Here is a 26,704-nt window from a genome sequence, read left to right as displayed (position 1 = left end):
AAGGCTTCTAATTTATCCCCATTGCATATGATGTTTGTTGATGGTTTTAGGTATATACTGTTTATTATTTTTAGGAAAGGTCCTTCTATTCTTATACTTTTCAGTGTTTTCAATAGGAATGGATGCTGTATTTTGTCAAAGGCTTTTTCAGCATCTATTGAGATGATCATGTGATTTTTGTTTGTTAGACTGTTGATATGGTCAATTATGTGGATGGTTTTCCTAATGTTGAACCAACCTTGCATTCCTGGTATAAATCCCACCTGATTGTGGTGAATGCCTGTGCTTTCAGCCTGTGCTCTGCGCCCTGTGTCTACTCTCTGCTCCCGCGCTCAGATTTCATGTGCGTTCTTTGGCTTACTGGGGTCCTAAATCTTGCTGCTCTCAGGAACAGGCCCCGGAGCTGCCAATGACTCGATGGGTGCCCCAAACTTGCTCTATTTCTTTTTAGCTGGCTTTGGCACTATAGATGTTGTGTGTGGAGGGGGTGGGGGTGGGGGTGATTGCTCAGCCCGCGATTTAGTGAGAGCTGTTTCACCCCTTTATAGCATGGAAATGCCTCGATTCCACTTACCTTCCACGCTGTGCCCTGTTGTGGGGGTTCCTCCGTTCGTCTGGACTTGTTTTTATGTCCCCTTGAGGAGTTTTGTGTGTTTCAGTCGGGAGAGGTTAAGAGCTGCTTCTTACTCTGTCGCCATCTTAACACCGAACCCATCCAGCATATTTGATGGTTCCCATATGCAGGACAAGAATAAAAATTTTCCAGTCGAGGGAGGTATTAAAATAATAGATCCATTAAAGCATCAAAACATAAGAGGTATGACTTAAAAACAAGATCTATTTTAGATATACTTTTAGATATACTCAATAGATATACTTCAACCTATACCGATAAATTTAGAAAACCATACATTTAACTTTGTCTATATGTGTGTACACAGATTATGCATTAAAGCCTAATTCTATCAAATTATTTAGCCAGGTTCATGATATTGGAGGGAAGTCTGAATGCTTTCAGTAGTTTTTTTAGTTTTTGTTTTCTTCATATGAGTGGGTAATCTTGTTAGAAATGGATTAATATACAAGAGTAAGATTTTTTTTCCTTCTTAGCAGTCAGTTAAAGGATCCTCAATTTAATAGACTATAAGGTTTGATTGTAGTGTGTCTAAATGAGCTGAATTTTATGTTTCTCTCCTACGATATCTGGTAAATTCTTCTTTGATCTTATTCTTTTTGAGAACTTTAGTAATTTCCTGAAGAATATTGGTTAGGCCTTCTTTTTAAAAAAAAAACAAAACAAAACACAACAACAATTGGATAATCTAATGTATTTCAGGTAATTGGCACCAGGTCCATCTTTTTCTGCTTTTATCATATCTGCTTGCCAAGTTTTCCAGCTTTTAAAAAATTTAGTTCTCTGAATTTACTGTTGCATTTTTCTGTTAAATGCTAAGATACTTACTATTCTTTTATTTATATTCTCCCTATTTTCTTTTTATAGCCTTTTCTTATTTTGCTCTTTCATTTTTGCTAATAGACATCTTATATATAGGCATAGTATACCTCAATTTCAGCAAGTCATTTATAAACATCTCTGTTGCCTTTTAGACAATAAGGAGAAATATGATTTTGCCTATAGCACACTTAGGTAGATTTATAACTAATTGAATGAGTAGTCATTAATCTATCAATATCTACTGGAAGACATCCCCAGTGGAAAATGCCATAGATATGTTTCTGGTCTTGCATTCATATTGTCATTAGAGATTTAGATGACAATAGAGGGTTGCTTACCAAACCCCTATATTGATCAATGCTGACAGGAATAGCTTAGTTACTGCATAACACAGTTTTATTGTTTTCAAGTTAAGTGATCTGACAGACTAGGACAAAATTGAATCTAAGAAGATAATATTTAATAATGGTAAATGTAAAAAGGCAGAATGGTAAAAGAGAGCAAGCCCCATAGTCAATAGGCCTAAGTTCAAGTCCTTACTCTGAGGCCAATTATTTGCATGGCTCTAGGATAGTCATTTAACTTTTCGGTGCTTCAGGAAAACCTCTAAGGTATATAAATTGCAGAAGTGTTGATCTTTATTGCTAGAAGGTATTTCCTTTTGGGGAATTCCATATACAAATATAGTTATAGGTAGAGTGCTAAACTTTAGTTCAAAAGTATATTCAATACATGTTTAGAATCCAGTAGTCATGACCAGACAATGGTTCTGGTCACAAATAGGCTGTTGTGAACCACAAGCTACTTAATAATGAAATGTGGCACTCAAAAAAGCAATTGTCCTCTTTTTTCTTTTATTTTAAAAAATTTGTTGATTAATTAAGAAAACTTTCCCATGGTTACATGGTTCATGTTCTTTCCTCTCCTCCTCCCACCCCACTCCCATAGCCAACACGCAATTCCACTGGGTTTTACATGTGTCAGAAAAAAGCAATTATCTTATCAGACTGTATTGAGAGATACAAGTGTCCAGAATGAGAGTGGGGATGGTACCACCGCATTTGATCAGACCTGATCTAAAATAGCATATTAATTTTAGATACCAATCATATCCCTATCAAACCATATGGTCAAGCAGTTGTTTTTCTTCTGTGTTTCTACTCCCACAGTTCTTTCTCTAAATGTGAATAGTGTTCCTTCTCATAAGTCCCTCAGCCTTGTTCTGGATCCTTGCATTGCTACTAGTAGAGAAGTCCATTACATTCTATTGTGCCACAGTATAACAGTCTCTGTATACAATGTTTTCCTGGATCTGCTCCTTTTGCTCTGCATCAATTCCTGGAGTTCTTTCCATTTCACATGGAATTCATCCAGTTCATCATTCCTTTGAGCACAATAGTATTCCATTACCAACAGATACCACAATTTGTTCAGCCATTCCCCAATTTATTTTCCAATTCCCCTCATTTTCCAATTATTTGCCACTACAAAGAGCATGGCTATAAATATTTTTGTACAAGTCTTTTTCCTTCAGGAAGAATATTGACAAAGAAGAGCAAATCCATGGGAGGACAACCATAATGCTGATAGACTTTGTGGTATATGGGATCATTTGAAGGATCAGAGGACATTTAGACAGAAAAATAAAATGTGAAGAATAGCTATGAACTTGCTTCATCTGTTGTCATGAGGAGGAGAGGTCAGACTTGTTGGCTTGATTCCACAGAGTAGAACTAGACAAACCAGATGGAAGCTGAAGAGAGTTTTAGGATTGCTAATAGAGAGAACTATCTAAAAGTAGGATTGGGTGGGGAAGTGCCTTTGCAGGTGGTGTATTTATTTATTCTCAGTCTCTGTCTATCTATCTGTCTCTCTTTGATTTATTCAGTCTTTTTAGACTTTTTGTGACCCCATTTTTGTCTTTCTTGGTAAAGATCCTGCAGTGGTTTGCAATTTCCTTCACCAGTACATTTTGAAGATGAGGAAACTGAGGCAAACAGGGTTAAGTGACTTGCCTAACAGCACACAGGTAATAAGTATCTGAGTCTAGATTTGAACTCAGGTCTTCCTGATTCCAGGCCTGGCACTTTATTCTCTGTGCCACTTATCTACTCCATTTGGCATGGACATTGTACCCCCAAAACTATAGAAGTGTTTCAGGCAAACTATAAGCAGGGAAATTCCTTTGCTCCCTTCTATCCTTGTGACTCATTACAGAAAATATCTGATTACTCCTATAACACCCTGAGAGAATTATCCTCCTTGGATTGTTCTTTAGATTTGAGATGCACAGAGAGATATACCTCCTTGATATCATCAAATTGTATCTCAGACATCCATATGTCCTCTAAACTATGAGGGTCACCCTCTATGTTTCAGGCAAACCTCTCCCTCTGCCCATACTTCAGTGCTTACCACTCTAGAATCATATCTTCACTGTGGCACTGAATCACATCTTCACTATTGTAAAGAGTATCAAGACCCCAGAAATCATGTCATCTGGGAATAGCTTTCTATCTCTGCTATTCTACCTAGGCGGCAGTCTTCCAACTATGCTGTCCTCCTGGCCAGATTCAACATTACCTTCTAAGTTAATAAATTTTTCTTTTTATTTTTAAGCTAAGTTTCAGAGTCTGGCATCCTTGCAAAAGGTACCCTTCCTGAACCCTTGGGGTTGAGCTCAAGCCCCCCACAACACATTCAATCCCAGTAGAGGTCTTCAAACAAAGACCGGATTGTCAGAGATGTTATAAAGGATCATTTTGAACTAAGTGGTTAATCAGATGAGAGTTTAAGTTGGTTGTGTCAGTCCTTTTGGACTCTTAAGATTTTATGAAAAAATGATAAAGCCCTAAGACTGGTTTTCTGTCTGACTTGCAAACTACATCTGCCAGCAGTTCTAAAAAAGGTAATAGAAATAAAAATATTTTGTATAATGGCAGCAAGATTGGACTATATTTGGTCTCCCATGATAATAGTTTGATTTTGACTGACCATCTCCCATGCCTGGAATTATCTCCTTCTTTATCTCCATCTCTTGGCCTCCTTCCAGTCTCAGCTAAAATTCCACTTTCTACAATAACCCTTTCCTGATGCTCCTGAATGTTAGTTATGGCCAATTTATCCTGTATATATCCTTTTTTTTTGTATGTAGCTATTTGCATATTTAATCTCCCATTAAACTAAAAGAAAGTTCCTTGAAAACGGAGATTGTCCTCTGCATTTCTTTGTATCCTTGGCCCTTCTCACAGCACCTGGCACATAGTGAGTGCTTAATAAATGTTTGGTATCTGACTGATGCTTGTGGATATTGGGGCATGTTGGAGATTAATCTCATTATCTTGTATTCATGCATTGAATGCTCTATGAATTGTGAATGTTTTTTAATTCTTGCAGTCTATTCCTCTTGATCTCTGCATTCCTTAAGCTGCCAGAAGTGAATACCTCTGCTCCAGGATAGGCTTCCATAGGCTTTCTCCATTCTTGGAAAGATATCCTGTGTCCTGGCCATATTGGCTTGAATGCCAATGATGTTCCCATGTGTGTTGTTTTATCCTCTCTTTGTGAAAACTGTGAGAGGCTTTGTTATTGAAAATAGGATTAAAGTGTTTGTATGATTTAAGCTATTGAGAGCACTTCCAGCTGTAGTGGCTAAATACTGCTGGGTACTAGCCCTGGGGTCCTGCAGGAAGGACAACTTCCTTGTTTTTTTAATCACTTCATTTGGTTTCTATAGCAGCTGGCTTTATACAGGAGTGAGGCTCTTGACTTGACAATTATCTGTTTGACCTCCGCAGATATGATGTGATTTTCAACAGACCAAAAGGCTTCTATGCTACCTTCCCCACATACCTTGACTACTGACTTACATCAATGAATCCATGGTCAATCCTTTGCTTGAGTGGTTAGCCTCTGGAAAAAAAATACATGTATTCATGCAGATAAGTAATTCTTTGTGTTTTATCTGTTATTTGTAACTGATAAATGAAGGAATTTATCAGTGCATGAGAGAGCAATGGATTACTTGGGTAAGCTAAAGGTTATTCTACCTAGGAGGGAGAAGGGCACTGAAAATGCCCTTTTGTAGGTGCCAAATACTGGGTTTAGCTGCACATCTAGATGACATGGCATATTCATTTTCTTTGGTTACTACTTTAGATGACATGAGGCATTTAAAAAATGCTCCAAGGCTCATAGCAGTGTAACCATCCACAATGGTAATCTTTGCATTTATGTAGAACTTTTACCTACAGAATTTTGGCCCCATTTCCCCCCCCCTCAAGCTGAGGATTATGGGTTTCTTGTGAGGAATTGACTGAAGAGCTTTAAATGGCCAAAACTACTGAAACTTTGATCCATGGATCTGAAATTTAGAGGAATCAACAGCACTTACATTCCTTCAACAGGGTAGAAACAGCAGTTCTTAATAACTTCTTAGATTAATTAGTTAAAACAGGAAGCTGGAAGGTGGCATGCTTCCTCTCTTTTTCTGCCATTCTCTCATTTATGTGGTGCTCTAAGGTTTGCAAAGCACTTTACAAAAAATAAAAATTAATTTCTTTTTCATGACAACCCAGGGCAGGGGACAGGGAGATGATATAATTATCCCTATTTTATGGATGAAGAAATTGAGGCAGTCAATGGTGAAATAATTTGCCAAGGGTCACACAGCTAGTGTCTGAAGTCAAATTTGAACTCAAATCTTCCTGCCTCTAGGCTTAACACTCTACCTAACTGCCTTCCTTTCCTTACCCCAACAGGGTAAGACACCAAAAGAATATTCTGTTACATTTGCAAGTTAACATATCTTTCTCACTTCTAGTTAAACAGATTTTAAGAAGTTGATTTGAATGTACACATCATGTTGCTTAACTGGGATTCTTAGTCTTCTGAAGTCTTAGTCTGAAGTGTTCTTAGTCTTTTGAACATTATGGGTTCAAAATGCTGGTTGTGATTCTGCTTGACTTCCAACCTCTTTTTTTCTTCATATCTTTTCTTTTTCTTCTCTTCTTTTTTCCCCGACTTATTGATTCATTTTGTTTGACACAAAGGGCAATTACTAATGGTTGCCCATATCTCCCTGCACGATAATTCTTCCCTGAGACTGGTAGCTTGATTTTCCACATGCATTTCTACTCATTTCTTTCTCTGTGAATTCATAAAAAAAAACAACTTTGAAAACTGAAGATGAAGAGATAGAACAAAAAGGTCAGGTAGTGGAATGGAAGCAGTAGGGAAAGGATTAAAGCTAAAGCCTTATAAAAGTAAATTTTTTCAGTGACAAGTTCAAAAAGAGTTTATATACTATAACAGAAGTCATTCCATGCTCAGAGTGTTGCCCTTCTTGGATCCAGTTGGCCACATAGGAGCTTTGGATCACATTTGAATGAAGGCTGAAGAACTTACTTTTTCAGATGACTGTGATTCCCTTAAAAGGCTGGCAAGTTGGAAGAGCTGATGCCTCAGTGACTGTTGAAAAGAGAGTTATTCTGCCCTCAGCTCTTTCTTTCCTTACAGCTTTGAATCACATTGCAACTGTTTTAAGCATCTTCCTGGAAGGGAGAAGTAGGGAGGTTTGCCCATTTTCTCATCCTCACCACCACATGTCTGTGAACACATAGCATCTAAAAATCACATATTGTTCAGGCAAGTCTGGGGTCAGGCTCCCGTTTTTTTTTTTTTTTTTTTTTTTTTGCTCTTTCCCGATTTTAGACAAACGAGTATCTAAACCCAAAATGGACATGTCTAGTCTTGATGGTCATATTGTAAGTTCAAGAGATCCAAAGGACCCTGGTTTTGGGTCAGAGTGAACTAGTGTCAAGGAGATGAGTCTCCAGGGACTATCCAACATTCTGAAAGACAATACGATAGATATTAATTAAAGTCTGGCATGTTTTCTCAAAAGACATGAACTGGGAGTTTTTTGGACAGTACAGAGTTAATATTCACAATCCTTCAGACTTCTTTATGTTATGATAAGTTTTAAGTATCAACCTCCTGAGGAAAAAAATATATATGCAGATATATATATATATATATATATATATATACATATATGTATATAAATTGTAATTTTAATTTAAATTATTGACTTTATTTTGTTTTGTTAATGTACCGTTTGGGTCTTTCATGCTCATTGGCATTTCTTTCATGGGTAGGAAATAAAGTAAAGGTCTCTTCCATGCTTGTTTTATGTTATAGTTCAAATACATTTTGCTGCCCCTCTTTGGGGAGACCTTGGATATGAATCAAAACATAAGACTTAACAATTTGTCCTCAAAGTGTCTAGGCGAGGGTATAATGATCTGAAGAGTAAAAGGACAGAAAACCTAGCCTCTCTTCATTAGAGGCCAGGCTCTACTGGACTAAACCTGTATAGACTGAGTGCTTAGGTCCAGAGCTATATATTTATTCCCTTAGCGAGAAGGAATAAGTAAGCATAGTACAACAGCCCCTTATAAGCTCTTGCTTTAATGTTAGAATTCCTTTGTAGGGACTATTTTCCATGTTTCTGTTATGATACAAACTGTAAAGGGAGGTTGCTTCTGAGGCCAAGCCAGAGGCCTTGGAAAAGAATAGAAGGGAATTAATTTTGTTTTTAATACACACAAATACAGGAAACATTTCTTTCTCCAAAGGCTTGTAAGGCTCATGTGGATTTAAAATAATTCATTATGCTTACATATTAAATTATAACATTACATTTTATGAAAAATAATGAGAAGACTTTTGGCTTTAACATGTAAATAGTAATTTCAACAATTTCAGAGGCTAGAAGGAACTGAGAATCTTCTGGGGTCATCATCATTCCCTTTGAGTTGTAATTTTTTTTGTTTTTTAATATGGGAAGAGGGTTCATTCTAGAATTTAGAGCTTGTGACTAATACCTGGGATAGCCCTTTCTCCATTGATTCCCAAGCTGGAAGGCAGTCAGAGTGACTCTCTAGACTCCAAAAAGGATGCTAGTATCATAATTTCATTCCAAACCTACTGGTCCCTAAAGATAGAGGCAAATATAATATGGTCAAGTGATAACTTTTGTCTAAAGTCAAAGTCATCAAATTTTAATCCTTAGAGGGTTTAATGAGACCATTAAAAGTGGGGGAAAAAGATTGACATTGAAAAAAAAAGTTTCAACAAACTTTGGAAAACTCCCTGCATGACTATATGTTATATACATAGGCATATACTGAATGAATATACATATGCAAATATGCCTATATGTATATATTCATACAATAAGTTTATTTCCACTAGTCTTTGTCATAGTCAAAGTATGAGGAGTTGAAGGGCCACACAAGGGTAGTGGTATTTTTAGAAGAGAGAAGGAGGTATACTTAAAAGGTATTGCAAAGATGAAATCAGTATACGTTGGCAATAGATTGGATATGGTCTTGTAAGAAATAGGGAAAAGTAAAAAATGTCTCCTAGGCTGTAAGACTGGGGCACTGGGACAATGGTATTACTCTACAGAAATAAGGAAATTTGAAAAGGAAGAGGCTCATAGAATCATAAGTTTAGAGAGGGAATGGATTGTAAAGACCAAATAGCCTATCCCAGTGATGGGCAAACTATGGCCTATGGCCAGAATGCAGCCCCCTGAAGTGTTCTATCTGGCCATCCAGGTGACATTATTCCTAATCTGATGAATACAATGAGTAGGATACAATACAATGAAACTTTGAAAGAATTGCGTTTGAAACAGACTGACAGATGAGCATTTCTTTTCCTTTGGCCCCCTCTTTAAAAAGTTTGCCCATTAAGACTGATGAAGTATATAAAGTGACCTTTGAACCCACTTCTTCCTAAATAAAAATCCAGCATTGTATCCATTTTGTCACTGTCTGTCATGACCTACCTTTGGAGACATAGTTATGGCACAGTGAGATAAAGAAAGCTGAAAACCTAAAATTCACATAGATATAATCATAGTCATGAAAATCACTTGGAGGCTTGCCTCTAGAACTCTCTTTTCCTTAAGTAAAGGGGCAGCTAAAACCCTTTCTTACTTCCTTGGTATCCAAGTCCACTAGACTTCTATCCTAGATATTCAAGTCCAAAGTTTTAGAAGTCAAGAACCTACAAAAGGAGATTTCAGTCAATATTTCTAGCCATAGCTCACACTGTTCTTATGTGTGCGTGCGTGCCTGCGTGTGTGTATGTGTGTGTGTGTATGAGAGAGAGAGATTTCAAACAAATGGCATATTCCAATCTCCACATCTTTCCTCATCCTCAAATTACCCTCAAAATCTGCCTACGAAACTTCCATATGATTTAAGTATCTTTTCCAGTGTTGTTTCCTCCATGAAATCCTCACTGGTCTCGCAGCCAGCTGATTTCTCTCTCATCTAGCAAAAGGACCTACTATGTGCGAGGCATTGTACTGAGTACTTTACATCAACCTTGGGAGGTAGGCTTATCCCCATTAGCATTGAATAATTGAGGCAGATAAGTGACTTGCCCATGGACACACAGGTAGTAAGTGTCCAAAGTCAAATTTGAGCTCAGGTCTCCCTGACTCCAGGTCATGGATTCTATCAGTCCTAGCTGCCTCGGAATGTTTTATACTTTTCTTATGAACTATCATATTTTAGTTTGTCTTATTGTCATTTGAGTACAAGCTGTTTCCCCTATTATATTGTTAGCTTTTTAATGACAGGGAAAAATGTTAAGGGAAACTAGGATTTGAGTCTCACCTTTGCCAATAACTCGCTAGGATAGCATTGCCTCTGGCACCAAGGACCTGGCAGATCTATTGCTTGTTAATATAATTTAAAAAAATGTATTCTGGAATACTATTGTGCTGTAAGGAATGATGAACTGGAGGATTTCTATATGAACTGGAAGAACCTCCAGGAACTGATGCAGAGTGATATGAGTAGAACCAAGAGAACATCGTGCATAGAAAGTGAAACATTGTGGAACAATCCAATGGACTCTGCTACTACAAGACAATCCCAAGGGACTTATGAGAAAGAATGCTATCCAGACTGAAAGAAAGAGCTGTGGGAATAGAAGCACAGAAGAAAAACAAATGACTTATCATCCATTTATAAGGACATATGATTGGGGTGATTTGTTTTAAAAGATTGCTCTATTGCAAAAATGAAGAATATGGAAATAGGTATAAGTGATAACATTTGTATAACCCAGTGGAAGTGCTTATTGTATAGGAGGGGAGGAGGGGAAAAAGGAGGGAAAGAAAATTAAATATATAAATATGGAAAGATATTTTAAAAATAAAAATAAAAAAAGGGAAAAATGTATCCAGGAATCCATCTGGCCCACTCAGCACTTATTCTTTGCTTAAATTGAAGGGTTATTCCCTGGTGTTTTTTCTTTTCTTTTCTTCCCTCAAATACAGAACATCATTTGTTAAATGGGCACAATAATTTCTGCCCTATCTTTACCACAGGATTGCTATTAAGATGAACAGAGATGTAATGAGTCCTCAAATTTGTAAACCTTCTAAGAATAAAGATTATTTTATTAAAGGGGCAAGTATAATTAGAATGGTAAGATGGCAGGTTGTGCTTCTTCACCTTCCTCTAACTGAGGATGCCTTTCATGACATGTGCTGGGGTGGATATGGTTTGTGGTATTTAGCCCAATCACACAATCCATAATTATGACTTTTAAAGTGACACACAGATTTATGATGCTATTATCTGTGTTCTCTCATCTCATTTAGGATCTTTAGATTCTAGTTGATGAGATGTCCTAAGTATCTTCTTCTAATTCTACATCCAGGATCCTAGGATTAAGCAGTGGAAGAGACTATAGGAGATCACCTGGTCCAACTGCTTTATTTTAGAGTTGAGGAAACTAAGGCACAGAAATACTAAAAGACTTACTCAGCTATAAGCTTCTTGAGGCCAGGGAGTACTTTCTATTCCTCTTGCATCCTCTCCATATATTGTGCTAAGCATAGAGTGACACTTGAAATTCTTGGCGAATAAATACTTGAAAGAGAAATTTGGGGATTAAAGGACATCTGGGTAGCTTTGGAGCCACCTGAGGTAAGAAGGAAGCAAGCTGTCTCCCAACAGTGTGAACAAATGTCTCCAAACAAATTTCAACCCCAAGAAAGGCTGTTTATTGAGCTACAAATATCTGACAGGCATCAGATAGCACTTGGGGAAGCTCTGGGGAGGGATAGTTTTAAAAGGAGAATACAGCTGTGTGTCATCAGTATACAGAGAGAAATCTACATTATGCAAATGGATCCAATCCCATTGCATCAACACAAATTTCAAACCCAAGGCCAGGCTGGGAATGAACTTCGGTGGAATGCTATGAATTCCTGGGGAACATCCAGGTGTCAGATTATGGACAGGAGATGAGAAATTGCATGGCAAGGAAAGAGAGGCTGAACATTTTGTGCGTAACTCGAACACCTCCTAAATGTGGGGGATCAGTGGAACAGTGGGATATTTTAAATATCCTATCCAACTGGGAAACACACCAGGAACATTTGGACCTTGACCACAAAGTCATTTTGATGGGAGAAAAAATGAAAATGCTCAAAATTCTTCACCCTGTCTTCTTAAACTTTATATTACTGAGCAAAATGAATTTTATTTTTTCTGTTTTCAGTAGAGGCTATATCAGCAGAAGGCAACTATTTGACTTCCTTTAAGTGCTTCTCATTTAATGTTTCTTCATCATATAAAGGAAAGTGTAGAAATTAGGTACAACTTTTATCATGCACACATTCATTTCAAATATTCTCTAAAAAAGAAAAAAAACTAAACTTTCCCTAGATCTTTCCTTTTCTATTTAGAACTATTTAGAATGACTCTCTTGCAAGCTGAATACCTTTTCACTCAAGGCTCAGTTCCTTGTCATTAGATTCAAAGGATGTCAACAGTTTTACAATAAATGTATATACGTATAGCCAATTTGGAAGAGACCACTTAATCTAAAATGAACCTGGGAAGGATTTTTCTTCTGTGACATTCTTATTCAATGAACATTCAATGAACATTCAGGGTCACTGTTTGATAAAAAAGGATGTTTGTTCTGTTGTTTCTTTGTTTACTGACAAACTGGAATTTCTATCTTGAAACTTTTTACAAACTTTTCCCTAAGTTTCAGAGTCTACTCTTTAAAAAACAAAACAAAGTGTTCCAAAACAGAAGAGCTATAAAAGCTAGGCAATGGGTATTAACTGTCTTGCCCAGGATTATATAGACACTTCTGAGGCTGGATTGAACCCAGAACATCCTCTGGCTCCAGGTCTGTTTCTTTATTCACTGAGCCACTTAGCTGCCACCAAAGTCTACTCTTGAAGTCATAGATAAGATCATCAATTTAGAGCTGGTAAAGCCCATAAACATCTTTTAGATTATAAGTACCTTGAAATCAGGGACATCTTTTATTTATTTTTGTTTCCTGTGTTTAACACAGTGCCTGGTGCATATTAGGTGCTTCATAAGTGTTTATTAATTAAGTCCAATATATTCATTTTACAGATAAGAAAACTGAAATCCTGAGAGAAGAGTTACATGATAAGTGTCTGAAGTGGGTCTTACACCTAGGTCTTCTTGAATCCAAGGCCAGTGCTCTTTTCCCTGAACCATGATGCCTCTAAGGAAAAGTCTATTGAAAACTTTTAGAAATAGAAGGGTGATTTATGTTTTTCTTCCCTACAGTGCTTGCTTCAGAGCGGAGTGTGTCATCAATGTTCAATAGTTGTTTATTGAATGAATTCAGGAGGGGAAAAAGGTAAATGCCTCTTTGTATATTGATTGGTTTGAATAGGTGGGGAGAGTTTGAGGGTCATCTAGAGTTTTAATGACCCCAATGATGTTTGAAAACTCTTCTCAAGGATCTCTCTATCTCTATATGGATGTATATAAAAATATAAATTTTTATTTATAAACATAAAACCTCACTGTTGCAGATTACATGGTAGGCAGAGCAATGCAGTGATGTGTATCTTCAAGGTCACAGAGTGTTTATAAGCTTTTGCTTTATTTTTTTGCTGGATTGGTTAATCTGTTCATCTCAGAAAAGGCTAAAGTCCTGTCACTTGCTAAACAGTGTGACAGAGATTAAGCTGAATTCAAAGGCCTTTCTAAATGGTCTGCTTATAGCAATAGGCACAGTGGATAAGACAAATCTTAGAAAGAGAACCTGGCGTGTGCCTGGCAGTTGGAGATAAAATGTAATATTGAGTACCTCCTGAGAAACAACCATCAAGAGAGGGTAACCTATGTGTGGCTTTTCTGAAGATAAAGACAATTTTTTTTCGTGGAAACTCATTTTATGGCCACATTGAGGCTCAAGAGGGGGCTGAGATTGAATTGTTAGGGAATTTTTGGTTTCAGTTGGAAGTTTTAGTCTCCTCTTAAATTGCTTTTATAATGGAGGCCATCCCATGTGTGGTGATGGACTTGTTTCCTTAGCTTTTTTAGTGGGTCACATTTCATTTAGTAAGGGAGACCATCAGAGCACATGTGGCTCCCTTGTATGCCCTGCAGAGTGGCATGGGGGAAACTGATGAGTTGAGGATTCTAGAATGTCCCTTGCTATGCCATAGTCATACCTGACAATCTAGGGTACTTATACTAGGTTTTTTTTTCTTTTGGATGTCAGAAGGGAGGTGACTGAGGAAAATATGCCTAGGATTTCAGTGCCATTATTGGCTAGACAAGCTGTCAGTCAGAATTAGTCCAGTTAGCAATGATTTTAATTAGTTACTGCCCCATTGCTCACTAGTTTGATGCTCAGCTCTACAGTGATATTGATGGAACCCCACATTTACTTCCACAAAATCACTACAAGACATATAGACTTAATTGTACTTTGACTTTGTGCTTACTCTACTCTTCCCCTGACTCCCCATCTTCGGTATATTTGTGGGTGAGCATTTGGGAGAAACCTTTTGTAATTGTCCTTACCCTGCCATTTTGAGTAAATGCTTTGTAAAAGAGTTGAGGTTACTGGCTGATTAAATAAGCACACTGTTATGGGGTTATGAGCCAGAATGTAGGAGACTAGCCACTTAAAGGGTTATTCCTAGAACACTGGAAAGTAGTAGAAGCCACTCCTCTGGGCATTCAACCTGTTAGTGGTTATGTGAATTGAGCAAGTTAGTCCATTGGGAGGGATTATGCACAATTTTAGGTTACTTTATAAAACAAAACAAAGTGAAATGAAACAAAACTATTTCTTTATTTCCATACTCCAGAACACTAGAAATAAAAAGACCAGTAAGCTTTGATTAGGCAAACTTTCTCTATACAATCAATTGTTTTTAATCCAAGATTGTACTCATATAGTTTTTCTATCAGAGTTTTTTTTTTCTTTTCTGTTATATTTGTTTTGGGGTATATAACTTCTTGAGGTATACTGGAAGACACTTATTATTTTGTTGTTCAATTGTTCCAGTTATGTCCTAAACCTTGTGACTTTATATGGGATTCTCTTGGTAAAGATACTGAAGTTCTTTGCCATTTCTTTCTCCAGCTCATTTTACTAATTAGGAAACTAAGGCAAAGAGGGTTAAGTGACTTGCTCAGGCTCACATAACAATTGTTAGAGACTGGATTTAAATTCAAGTCCTCCTGACTTAAGGCTTGCCACTCTATCCATTATGCCACCTAACTGTCCCATCTGTCATCGGTACAGTATTATTAATCACTGTCTCTAAAAAAGATGTGAAAGATGATGGATCAATGACCTTAGCCTTTTCCTTCCTCAGTTACTCCATGGAATATTATGGTTCCTTACATGTCTGAAGGCAGAAAGCTGGTTTAGATGACATTTTCCAGCTGTAAGATCGACCATTCTGTGATTAAATAGCTTCAGAAAATATATGAATGGCCCACAGAAAAAGGCATCATTGAATAGTGAGAAGAGCAATGTACTGGTATGATTCTAAATTCCAAAGTCTTCATAATCAATCCTAGTCTTAATTTTTTCTGTGACTTCCAATCTCTTATTCCTTTCCTAGGTCACACATAAATGTTGCTTATGCTCTACCTTAACACATTGCAGGGCACATAGTAGGTGCTTAATCATAGGTAGTTGACTCACTAATACTCTCCTTCCCTCACAATCTTGTCTCGTTGAAGAAGTAGCACATTTCTACACTATCCTTTGTTCTTGAATCCCTTGCTCCCATCCTAGCACCACTTATACTTTGCTAAACCCCTATCCTGGATTGCTTTCACTACCTTCCTTTTTCATTCCTACTTAAGTGCTGTCAAAGGGAGCTGGAATAAGTCATAAAACTATTCTGAATGAAGCCACTATGCATTTAGGTTATTTAGTCTGAGCTCTGATGCTCACAATACAAGCATAATCCTTGTTTTCTTCCTTATTGATTCTTTATCTCATTCATCAAAGCACCAGAGATGATGTTCTGAACCTTCTCTTCTCTTTTCAAACCTCCCATCATATGACATGTCCACTCTAACATCCTATGGAAGACCTTGCCTTGTGTTTCACTAAGAAATATTGAGACCATTAGCTAAAAGCTCTCTCTTTGCCCCTTCTCCTGATTTTATATCCCTCTGACTTCAATCTCTATTCTCTCTCCCGTCACTCTATTTTCTTATAAAATGTTTCTTCTCCATACCAGGATAATCTTTTTTTAAAAACATTTATTAATAATCATTTTTAACATGGTTACCTGATTCATGCTCCTACTTTCCCCTTCACCCCCTGCACTCCCCCCACCCATGGCCAACGCACATTTCCACTGGTTTTGTCATGTGTCCTTGATCAAGACCTATTTCCAAATTGTTGGTAGTTGCATTGGTGTGGTAATTTCGAGTCCACATCCCCAATCATGTCCACCCTGACCCATACGTTCAAGCAGTTGCTTTTCTTATGTGTTTCCTCTCCTGCAGTCCTTCCTCTGAATGTGGGTAGTTTTCTTTACCATAAATCCCTCAGAGCTGTCCTGGGTCATTGCATTGTTGCTGGTACAGAAGTCCATTACATTCTCTTTTACCACAGTATATCAGTCTCTGTGTACAATGTTCTTCTGGCTCTGCTCCTTTCGCTCTGCATCAGTTCCCGGAGGTCTCTCCAGTTCGCCTGGAACTTCTTCAGTTTGTTATTCCTTTTAGCACAATAGTATTCCATCACCCGCATATACCACAGTTTGTTCAGCCATTCCCCAATTGAAGGACATACCCTCCTTTTCCATTTTGTTGCCACCACAAAAAGCGCAGCTATAAATATTTTCGCACAAGTCTCATACCAGGATAATCTTGACCCTAACCTCTCCCATTTTTTCTGGAAGATCATTGCCATGCCTCTAACATACAGTCTCTCCCAACATCCTGATTCCCTCTCTGCTAACTACAAATACAAGTTTCTTCAAACAAACTAACAAAAACTCTGGCTAGATCCTACTGTTCCTTACCATCTCTTCTAAAGATTATGCTATATCTCACTCAGATAAATTCCTTGAAAAAGTCATCTATATTTGATGATTCTGTTTCTACTTAATTCAGACTTTTAGAAATCCTCTGCAACCTGGCTTCTGTCCTTATTCAATGGACAATGCTCTTTCCAAAATTACCACTAATTTATTGATTGCCAAATCTAACGTCCTTATTGCAGTCATCATCTATCTTGACCTTGCTTAAGCATTTGTTGGTTATTTTCTCATCCTGGACACAATCTTCTTTCTGGGTTTGTCTGACATTGCTCTTTCTTATTTCCCTCCTGTCCATCTGACTACCCTTTCTTCATTTCCTTGAATGGATATTTTTCCATTTAATGCTCACTAATTGTGGGTGTCCTTAAGATTCTGTAGGGAGTCCTCTTCTATTTCATTAAGTGCTCAATCATTTTGTTCATCTCATCAGCTCTCATGTGTTCAAACATCATCTCTATGAAGACATTTCCCAGATTTATATATCCAACATTTGTCTCTATCCTGAATTGTCAAAGTGATTTTTAAAAATGAAAATTACTAGTAATTTTATCTTCTCAGAAAAAACAACAACCCAAAACCACCTATTAGCACCAGATTTAGTGAGGGACAATGGGTTACTAGAACAGCTCTTACTATTCCTTCTGAATAAAAACAAACCAATTAATGTGTTTTAATACATCTCCTATATGAATGGCTTCCTCTTGAGCATGAAAGAGCAGCTTCTATGCGGCCATCGTCTTGAATCATGACTAGCCATTGTATGGGGAACATGTGATCTCCTGTGTAACAAATGTTCTCCCTTTCCCACTCCTGACTGAATCCTGGCCTCTGTGCTTGGCTCATTAAGAGGACTGCTTGTCATTGTTTCAGAATGAGGCCAGCCCTGACGATTTCTCCCCTAACATTGGCTGGGACCATTAGCATGTTGTCTCTGCTCACAGGCATTGTTTATTTAACCAAACCCACTTCCCTCCAAGTCTTATAGATGCTTTCTAGAAACACAATTGAACAAACTGGTTTCCGTTTCACATATATTGAATATCTTCTGTGATAAGAACAATACAGAAGAGGACTATGGGAAAACTGTAATTAAAAAAAAAAAGACCAAATGAGAGATTATCTAATCTGGTTACAAGTGAGATGACTGAAGAGTCTATAGGAATACAGATCCAAACAAAACTGGACTCTTTGGTCCAGTTGGGCTTATTATTAATATCATTATTTTTACCTTTGGCTAACTGTGCTTTCCCTAGGAATGAAAATTCTACTACTCTTCTTTATTACTATTATTATTTTTACCTTTGGTTAACTGTGCTTTCCCTAGGAATGAAAATTCTACTCTTTTTCTTTACATTAAGTTAAAAAGAAGAACAAACAGAGGTAAAAACAGAAACCTCCTGTGAATAGATTGTCCACTTTTTAATTCTTCCTATTTTACCAGGTCGATTTTTATTTCCTACTTATAATCTATAAAACAGATGAAGTTCTAAGTTCTAGGGAAACTCTGAAAGCTTGATTAGATATCTCAACTGAAAATTACTGTATTGAGGCTTTCAAGGATGAGAATATTTAGGAAATGATCAATTTTCTTTCTTTATAGCATTTGATACTTCCCTGAACACTCGCTTATATGTTATTTCAGCTGAACATTAGTTTGCTCATTTAAAAGCAAAAATAGGTCACTTTCCTCTAAGACTTAATGGTTTACAAATCATTTCCTTCCCAATGATCCTCTGTGTGAGACCATTAGAGTTCAGTTATTTCTGTTTTATAGATCAGGAGCCTGGGGCAGAAAGGGCTTTGCCCTGGGTCACACAGCTGACAAGAAGCACACCATCTTTGAGTTACCTAAAACAGGCTAAAGGGACACATTTGTCACTTTATTTCAGAGCTGGACTGTGCCCAGGGATGACTGGTCTGCTTGGGTATTGGCATTGCCAGAATGGGCTGGCCAAGGTCCCATGCCCCACCACGCCCTGCCTATCTCTTCTGATGTGGGGGTGTATATGGGAGGGAAGTTTGGGCCCAGGACTGTTCTTGGCAGGTACATGTTGCCCAAAGGCATAATTAATGCTGTTTGTGTTCAGTTTGTGTTCATTTTTTTTTTTTTTGCTGTGCTTGGTATTGTGAAATAAAATCACTGGCAGAGATCGGTGGCTCTCTGAAAAGCACCATCATAGCTCTGTAACATGATTGGAGGGGCTGGGAGGGAGCCTGGGAATGACAGCTATGACATTATTCTGCCCCACTGGGTGACCTTCCACCTAAGCCTTGGGTAAGAACTATACAACCTGCTTTTTATGTGTCAGGACAGAGCCAGCCCTGCAAGGAAGCAGGATAGGTGATGCCTAGACTGAGGGATGGGAGAGCTGTCTCGGGATCACACGTGTTTCCATAAATTATCAGCAAGTATTTATTGGTCCAATACCACACAAGTTGCAAGCTTAAGAATGATATGGCTTGACCAAGGCCTTTGGCTAGATTATTATTCTGATGAATATGTTTTGTGTGGACTTATTTAAGTTCATATTATCTCCTTGAATGGAATATAAATTCCTGGAGGGCAGGGAGTATTCTGTTTTTTAAAATATTGCAAACATAGCAAAATGTCATTTTTTTCCCAATCATTTCAGTCGTGTCTGACTGATTGTGACCCCTTTTGGGCTTTTCTTGGCAAAGATACTGGAATGGTTTGCTACTTCCTTTCCCAGCTCATTTTGTTGATATGAAAACTCTGGCAAATTGGATTCAGTGACTTGACCAAGGTCACATATCTGGTATGTACCTGAGGCCAGATTTGAACTCAGTGAGGTGTGTCTTTTTGACTCCATTTCCCTTATTCTACCTAACAAATGTTTGGTGATTAATTGCTCATTATATTCCAGGCTCTGTGCTAATATATATATATATAGATATAGTATAGTAGACATAGTAGATGATTAATAAATGGTACGATTTATTAATCATCTACTATATCAGGTTCTTGACTGGGGATACAAAGCTGGGGATAATAAGGAAGGCTGAGGGTTATAAAGACACAAAACAGTAGTTTGTCTTCAAGGAGCTTATATTCTATCTGGGGAGATAACCTATGTAGGAATATATACAAAATATTATCATTGGATTAAGTGGGATATTTTGGGCTACAAAGTAGGATAAGATTCTGCTCCTGAAACTAACTACCTGTGTGACCTGGAGAAAAGGTCTTAACTTCTTGGGGTCACATTTTCCTCCTCTGTAAAACTTAAGGGCTGACTCTATGTTCCTTAAGATCCTATGATCCACCCATCTTACTTTGCCAGCTGTCTGAGNATATATATATATATATGAAGATATAGTATAGTAGACATAGTAGATGATTAATAAATGGTACGATTTATTAATCATCTACTATATCAGGTTCTTGACTGGGGATACAAAGCTGGGGATAATAAGGAAGGCTGAGGGTTATAAAGACACAAAACAGTAGTTTGTCTTCAAGGAGCTTATATTCTATCTGGGAAGATAACCTATGTAGGAATATATACAAAATATTATCATTGGATTAAGTGGGATATTTTGGGCTACAAAGTAGGATAAGATTCTGCTCCTGAAACTAACTACCTGTGTGACCTGGAGAAAAGGTCTTAACTTCTTGGGGTCACATTTTCCTCCTCTGTAAAACTTAAGGGCTGACTCTATGTTCCTTAAGATCCTATGATCCACCCATCTTACTTTGCCAGCTGTCTGAGATTTCTGCCATTAGGGACACTTCTGTGATTTAAGGTTCTGGGAGATTCAGCAGTGGGAGAGCTTGGTTACTGAGTCAATGAGTAAAACTTGGGCAGATCATTTTTGCTTCTCAGTTTCATCAAACACTCACTTAAGGAGTTAGAGGTAATAGTAATAACAATGATAGTAATAAACATTTAATAGCATCGTTATGTTTGCATAACACTTAAAATATTAACACATTTCAACTTCATCATAACCCAGGGAGGAAGGCGTTACTTTGATTCTCTTTTTATAGATGAGGAAATTGAGGCAGACAAAGATTAAGAGACTTGTCTGGAGTCACAGAAACTAGTTAGTCTTTGTGGCCAACTTTAAAGTCAGGTCTTCCTGAACCCATGTATCTAGAGCAGAGAAAATTGTAGATCATCTAGGATTTTAGATGATCTCTCAGATCCCATTTTGCTCTAAATCTACTAAATCTTTGATACTTTATAATTCCAGGTCACCCAAACAAAATAGATGGTGGTAGGGGAAGAAACAAGAAATAAATCTTTGCCACATTCCTAGCTTTGTCTGGATTAGTGGGTGCCTCATAAACACTGCATGGAGCAATACAGGAAAGACTATTAGGATTCTTTGAGTGTCCTGAAAGAAAAGGTCTGTAAATGCAAGATTGACTTACTCTCACCATTGTTGTTGTTTTTTCAGTATTTTTGCTTAACTCGATGACCTCTTGCCACCAGCAGAATTTTATCCAGACGGATTAGAACATTGGCTTCTTTTCAGAAGCCCACAGAAGCCTTGAAAGGGAGCCAGCCCAGAAATATACACATTTCCACATTTACCCAACCTTTAGAACCATCTATTTTTAACTATTATGCAGTTTGTTTTCTCAAAGGAGAATTCTGATGGGGTTACTAGAAGAGGAGCATTTGCATAGCTTTGCTATTATTGCTCTAGTACCTAGAGACTTCCAAATGCTAATCCAAAGTTTCGGGGACTTTTGCCAACTAAGTATGCATTTTCAGTAGGCTGTTCTGGGGACTGGAATAAGATAGTTGTCATTGGATAATCAGAAATGGATAAAACAAAGTCCTTGCCCTCAAGGAGTATGTAATCTAGCAAGAGAGAGAAGACTTATGTCCAAGTAATAATATGAAACATTGTGGAATAGTCATGTTAACAGAGATATGAAGAAAGTGCTATAGAGCAGTGGTGTCAAAATAAACTAGAAATGGGACCACTAATCCATACATAAGGGTATGAAGCTGTCACAGGAGATAGAGAGCAGGGTCTGGAGTCAGGAAGACCTCAATTCAAATCTGACCTCAGCTGGGTGATCCTGGGCAAGTCACTCAACCCTGTTTGTCTCATTTTCCCCATGTGTAAAATGATCTGGAGAAAGAAATGACAAGTCACTCCAGCATCCCTGCTAAGAAAACCCCAATGAAGTCACAAAGAGTCTACTGAAATGACTGAACAACAATAATATTCCACACAAAAATCACATATAGACTCAGTTTTAAAATGTCACCTTATATATGTTTAGTTTTATTTTTATTTATCTTGTTAAATATTTCATACTTACATTTCAATCTGGTTTGGGTCACACTCTCAAGTGTTGTGGGTTATATAAAACCCTAAGCTGGCATGTTTGACACTTTTCCTAAGAATACAGAGGAGAGATATTACTCCATGCTGGGGTTAGAGGGTAATGGATGAATGAAAAAAGCTTAGTAAGGATTTAGTATATGCCAAGCACTATGCAAGATATTGGATATACAAATGCAAAGGAGACAGGCACTGTTTGTAGGGAGTTTTCAGTCTATTAGGAAGGATGAATACCTTTAGTGCTAGTGGAAGCAAAGGAGGGGTATTCTAGTTTGGGTAGTCACTGGGTTAAAATAGCTATAGGCATCAGTGGAGAATTACTTGATGGATCCTTTGAAGGAAAGTTTAATGGCAGAAGAGAGAGGAGGAGTTGAAGCATTTGAAGTGCACCTCAAGATTTCGACTAGTAAAAATTATGATTGAACATTTTAGATGGAGGAATCACATTGTTCAGTGCTTTCTAGAAGAAGTTATAAATACTAGAAAACATGGGCAACAGCTTCAAGACCAAGGAATGATAGAGTTTGGCTAGGGTGTTGGATATTTGTAGGAGTCTTAGTGAGAAATAAATTGTGAATGCATACACTAAGGAGTTTATATTTTATCTGGCAGATAATTGGGAACCATCGAAGGGTGTGAGGAGAGTGACACAATTAGAAAGACCTGTGCTTCAGGAAGATTTAGCTGGCAGTGTTTTTTTTTTAATTAAGCAGGGGAGCAGGCTAACTGGAGGCAGAATGACAAATTGAGAGACTAATGTAATTATCTAGGGGAAAAGTAACAAGGCTTGAAATAACATGCTAGGATACAGTGTAGTGGTGGCAAAGCTAAGACAAGAATTCAAGGGACTCCCAGTATGCCTCATTTTCTTACTGTTTTGGTTCTCCCACTGCAGATTTTACTGGGGGGTCTTTTTTCCCTAGAAAGTTTAAGATCGACATTCTAAGAGTGAACCAAATATACACTTGGGAAAAATCCATAATATCAATAGTTCATTTACTCCCTTTATTAATGCAGATTACAAATCTACACCTTCCTTTCTTGCTTGATTCTTATTAATATCTTTTAATCATGATCCAAGGAGGGTTCCCCCTTGAGCAGACTAGAAGCCTTTGTCTGGTTCTTTTAATATTTCAAGGATATTAATGCGGCTCTTGGTTGTCCATCTGTTATCTTTCATTCTTGTTCCATGACTAATCCATATCTTTTGCTGGTTACACATTTGCATTAATAATAATTTTTGTCCCACATTTCATACACAATCCATTATAAGTAAGATATTTTAAATCTACAAGACATTTTCCTGTTTTTTCTTAGACTTTTCATCATTTTGAATTCCTCCATGAGCATGACATTGTCTAGGACCATAGTTTCAAAGACTTAAAGCTGAAAGACTTTAGAGGCCATTAAGTAAAAATTCTTTATTATATATATTAGGAAATAGGAACAGAGAAGATAAGTAACTAGTCCAGGGTGACCAACCAAGCTGGAAAGTTTTCGACGTGGTATTTGAAATCAGTTGATGGTGCCTAAGTCTATCACTCTATTCACTTCTTCATAATGTATCATTAGGATGGAAAAAATGATGTTAAAGAGTTCAAGTATTTTAACAGTGAGCAGTACAGAACTGTTGGAAGCCCTGTTCATTCAAAAGTATGGTCTTCTTAATGTAGGATAAATTGTGTAGCAAGTGTAGAAATACTTTACATTTTGCTGATGTGTCTTGTTTGAAAGGTAGACCACATTTCATACTACAGTGACTTTTGCTTCATTCGATGTCAAAACTACCTAAAATTAGGTAATGAGTGGGCTACAGGCTTTTCCACAGAGGGGTGAAGATGATGCAATTATTTCGTGGTTATAATGAACTCAGTTTCTTTATTTTACTTTTTTATTATACATATTAATAATAAATCTGCTTTCAGACTTCATCAGTTCCTTCTATGGTGGTGCCTAGCTTTTATTCTTATTTTTAAACCCTTACCTTCTGTCTTAGAGTTAGTACTGTGTATTGATTCCAGAAGAGTAGAAAGGGTAAGGAAATTGGGATTAAGGAACTTGCCCAGGGTCATACAACTATGAAGTATAGAATGTTAGAGGATGGTAGACATCTTAGAAAATATCCTAAGACCATCTCCTATATATTATGAGTAAGGAAGCTAAGGTCCATACAAATGATTATATCTTACATGATTTAGAGTTAAAAGGAACTTTTAAGATCTTCTATATTAATTCTCTTGCTTCATATAGTTTGTGGCTCAATGGGCATGCCAACCCAGTTCACTGAATTTCCCATAGTATTTTCCATTATCCCATGGTGTGTTTTAATTTCTTTAGCTTCTTCACATCTACCCTAATATGGATTTTTCAGAAATCAAGTTGTTAAATACACAGTCATCTCTTGCTATAATTATCCTAGGACCACAGTAGAAACATAGTTCTAGAATTAGATGGGATCCCTGAGATTAATTAGCTAATTTAATTCCTTCATTTTATAGAGAAGAGAAGTGACTTAACCAAGATCACAAAGAGAATAATAGAAGTAATATTGAAACTCAGGACCCCAGACTGTACAATTTTTACTCTTTACACTGTACTATGTTATCTGTTCACACATAAATGATCTTAAATGACTAGAACTACAAAAAGTTCCATTCAGTATTAACTGGACCAAACAAACCATGTACTTCCAGGGCCCAAGATGGCTGGCAAATTTTGTTCAATATCTTCTTAAGTCCCTTCCATCACCCCACAAAGTAGACAACTTTAACAAAAGTTAGAGAGAAAAGAAACATTTATATTAGGGTATCTTCAAAAGCTGTGATATTCTATATCTCCGAAGTTCTGTTGCACTCATTCCTTGGTAGTTTAGATTTACTGCCTGGATAACCATGTTATCTTACTAAAATGGATCCTTTGGAAAGAACAAGAAATATACAAATATTTTAAAAGTTGTCTTTACATTGAAATAGAATCCTTTTTGATTCAGGTTAGATGAACTGTGCTAGTAGTCTCATTTGACATTTCTTCAGTGTACCTCTTGTATGTTATCACTCAATAGCAGGACCAGTCTATATCGAAAATTCTGTATTGGCCATGATTTTTTGTTTTTTTTTAATCAATGGACTTTTGATCTTGAAAGCATTCGATTGTAAAATGTCAAACTTAACATTGTAATTGCTGGCATATGGGATATGTGGTCATTATGTTTATGACCACAAAATCAGATGGATTTTTTGTTTTGTGGATAGGAAGAAATTTCATTCTGTGCATATCTTATAGAACACCCTTGATCTCAAGTCTCATCTCTCAAAAAAATATGAGCATGAGAACAATGTCTTATGATACAACATAGGACCAATTTGTCTAAATCAGTGTGGCTTTGGAAAAATGACCCTGAATTTGGAATTGTGGCTTTCAATCCTGGTTTAGGTCCTTCCTACCTGTGTGACCTTGGAGAAATCACTTCATTTCTCTGGGCCTTGTTTTTCTTATCTTTAAAATAAGGGGGTCAGCTTAGATAGCTTCTGGCATCCCTTCTAACTTGAAATCTATGAACCTTTTTGCTCTCAAAACAAGATGAATCAGAATGCCACATGACTTCTACTGCTTCAGGCAAATGTTTGGCCCTTCAGTGTTGCAGATGGTATCATTTCCCACCCAAAAAGCACATGATGGAGAACTTGGACCTTTAAATATTAGATGAGTCCAGGAAAAGAGCTCTGGGAGTGAAGGGGGCAGCGCAAAGGGAAAGAAGGTGCAGCTTTTTAGGGGACAGAGACCAGATGATGGTCTTTGTTTTATTCTTTCCTCTGCCTCATCCAATCCATCATAGTCACTGGTGTCACAGAATTATCTGTCTTTCTCTCTTGTCTCTTTCTCTCTTTGTGTGTGTATATGGATGTGAAAGATCAAGTACTTTAAAAAGACAAACACATAATCACAAATGTCATAGCCATTAAAGCTTTAGATATCATAGAGACATTTGCAAATGTAACTGTATTATCTTAGTATTGTTCAAGCTGTCAGAGGATGAAGACACTCCTTGGCAATATTGAATACTAGTTCCTTTCTTCTGCCCATTTAATGTTAATAGGCCAAGTTGAGCAGCTGTTGGATGACATCAAAAGCTAATGAACTTGTAGCAAATAGTACCAAATATGCTGGCAATCTAATTCGAGCCTAAACTATCTGCCAGCTATTTATGGAAAAGATGGAAGGACTAAAAATGCTTTAGGTCAGTGACCGGGGATGGGGGGGGCACCTTCTCTGGCTAAACTATGTAACCCTTTATGGAGGAAGAATGTTTGAGTAACCGGACACATGGATTGCCCTTTCTTTGTGATTTAGGCTTATACTGCCTTTACTCTTCCCCCGACCCCCTTTCTTCCCTCTCCCCAAAATAGTATTGTTAGTGAGCAATTTCAGTAAGGAAATAAAAGTCAAGTTATTTAGAGATACCTCAGACATAAAAGGTGTTCATCAAACTGGCCTTTGATAATCTTAAGGAAAAATTTCCACCT

Source organism: Gracilinanus agilis, chromosome 3, assembly GCF_016433145.1.
Source record: "Gracilinanus agilis isolate LMUSP501 chromosome 3, AgileGrace, whole genome shotgun sequence".
Lineage (NCBI taxonomy): Eukaryota > Metazoa > Chordata > Mammalia > Didelphimorphia > Didelphidae > Gracilinanus > Gracilinanus agilis.
The sequence above is the reverse complement of the archived record's forward strand: the minus strand, read 5'-3'. Positions refer to the sequence as shown.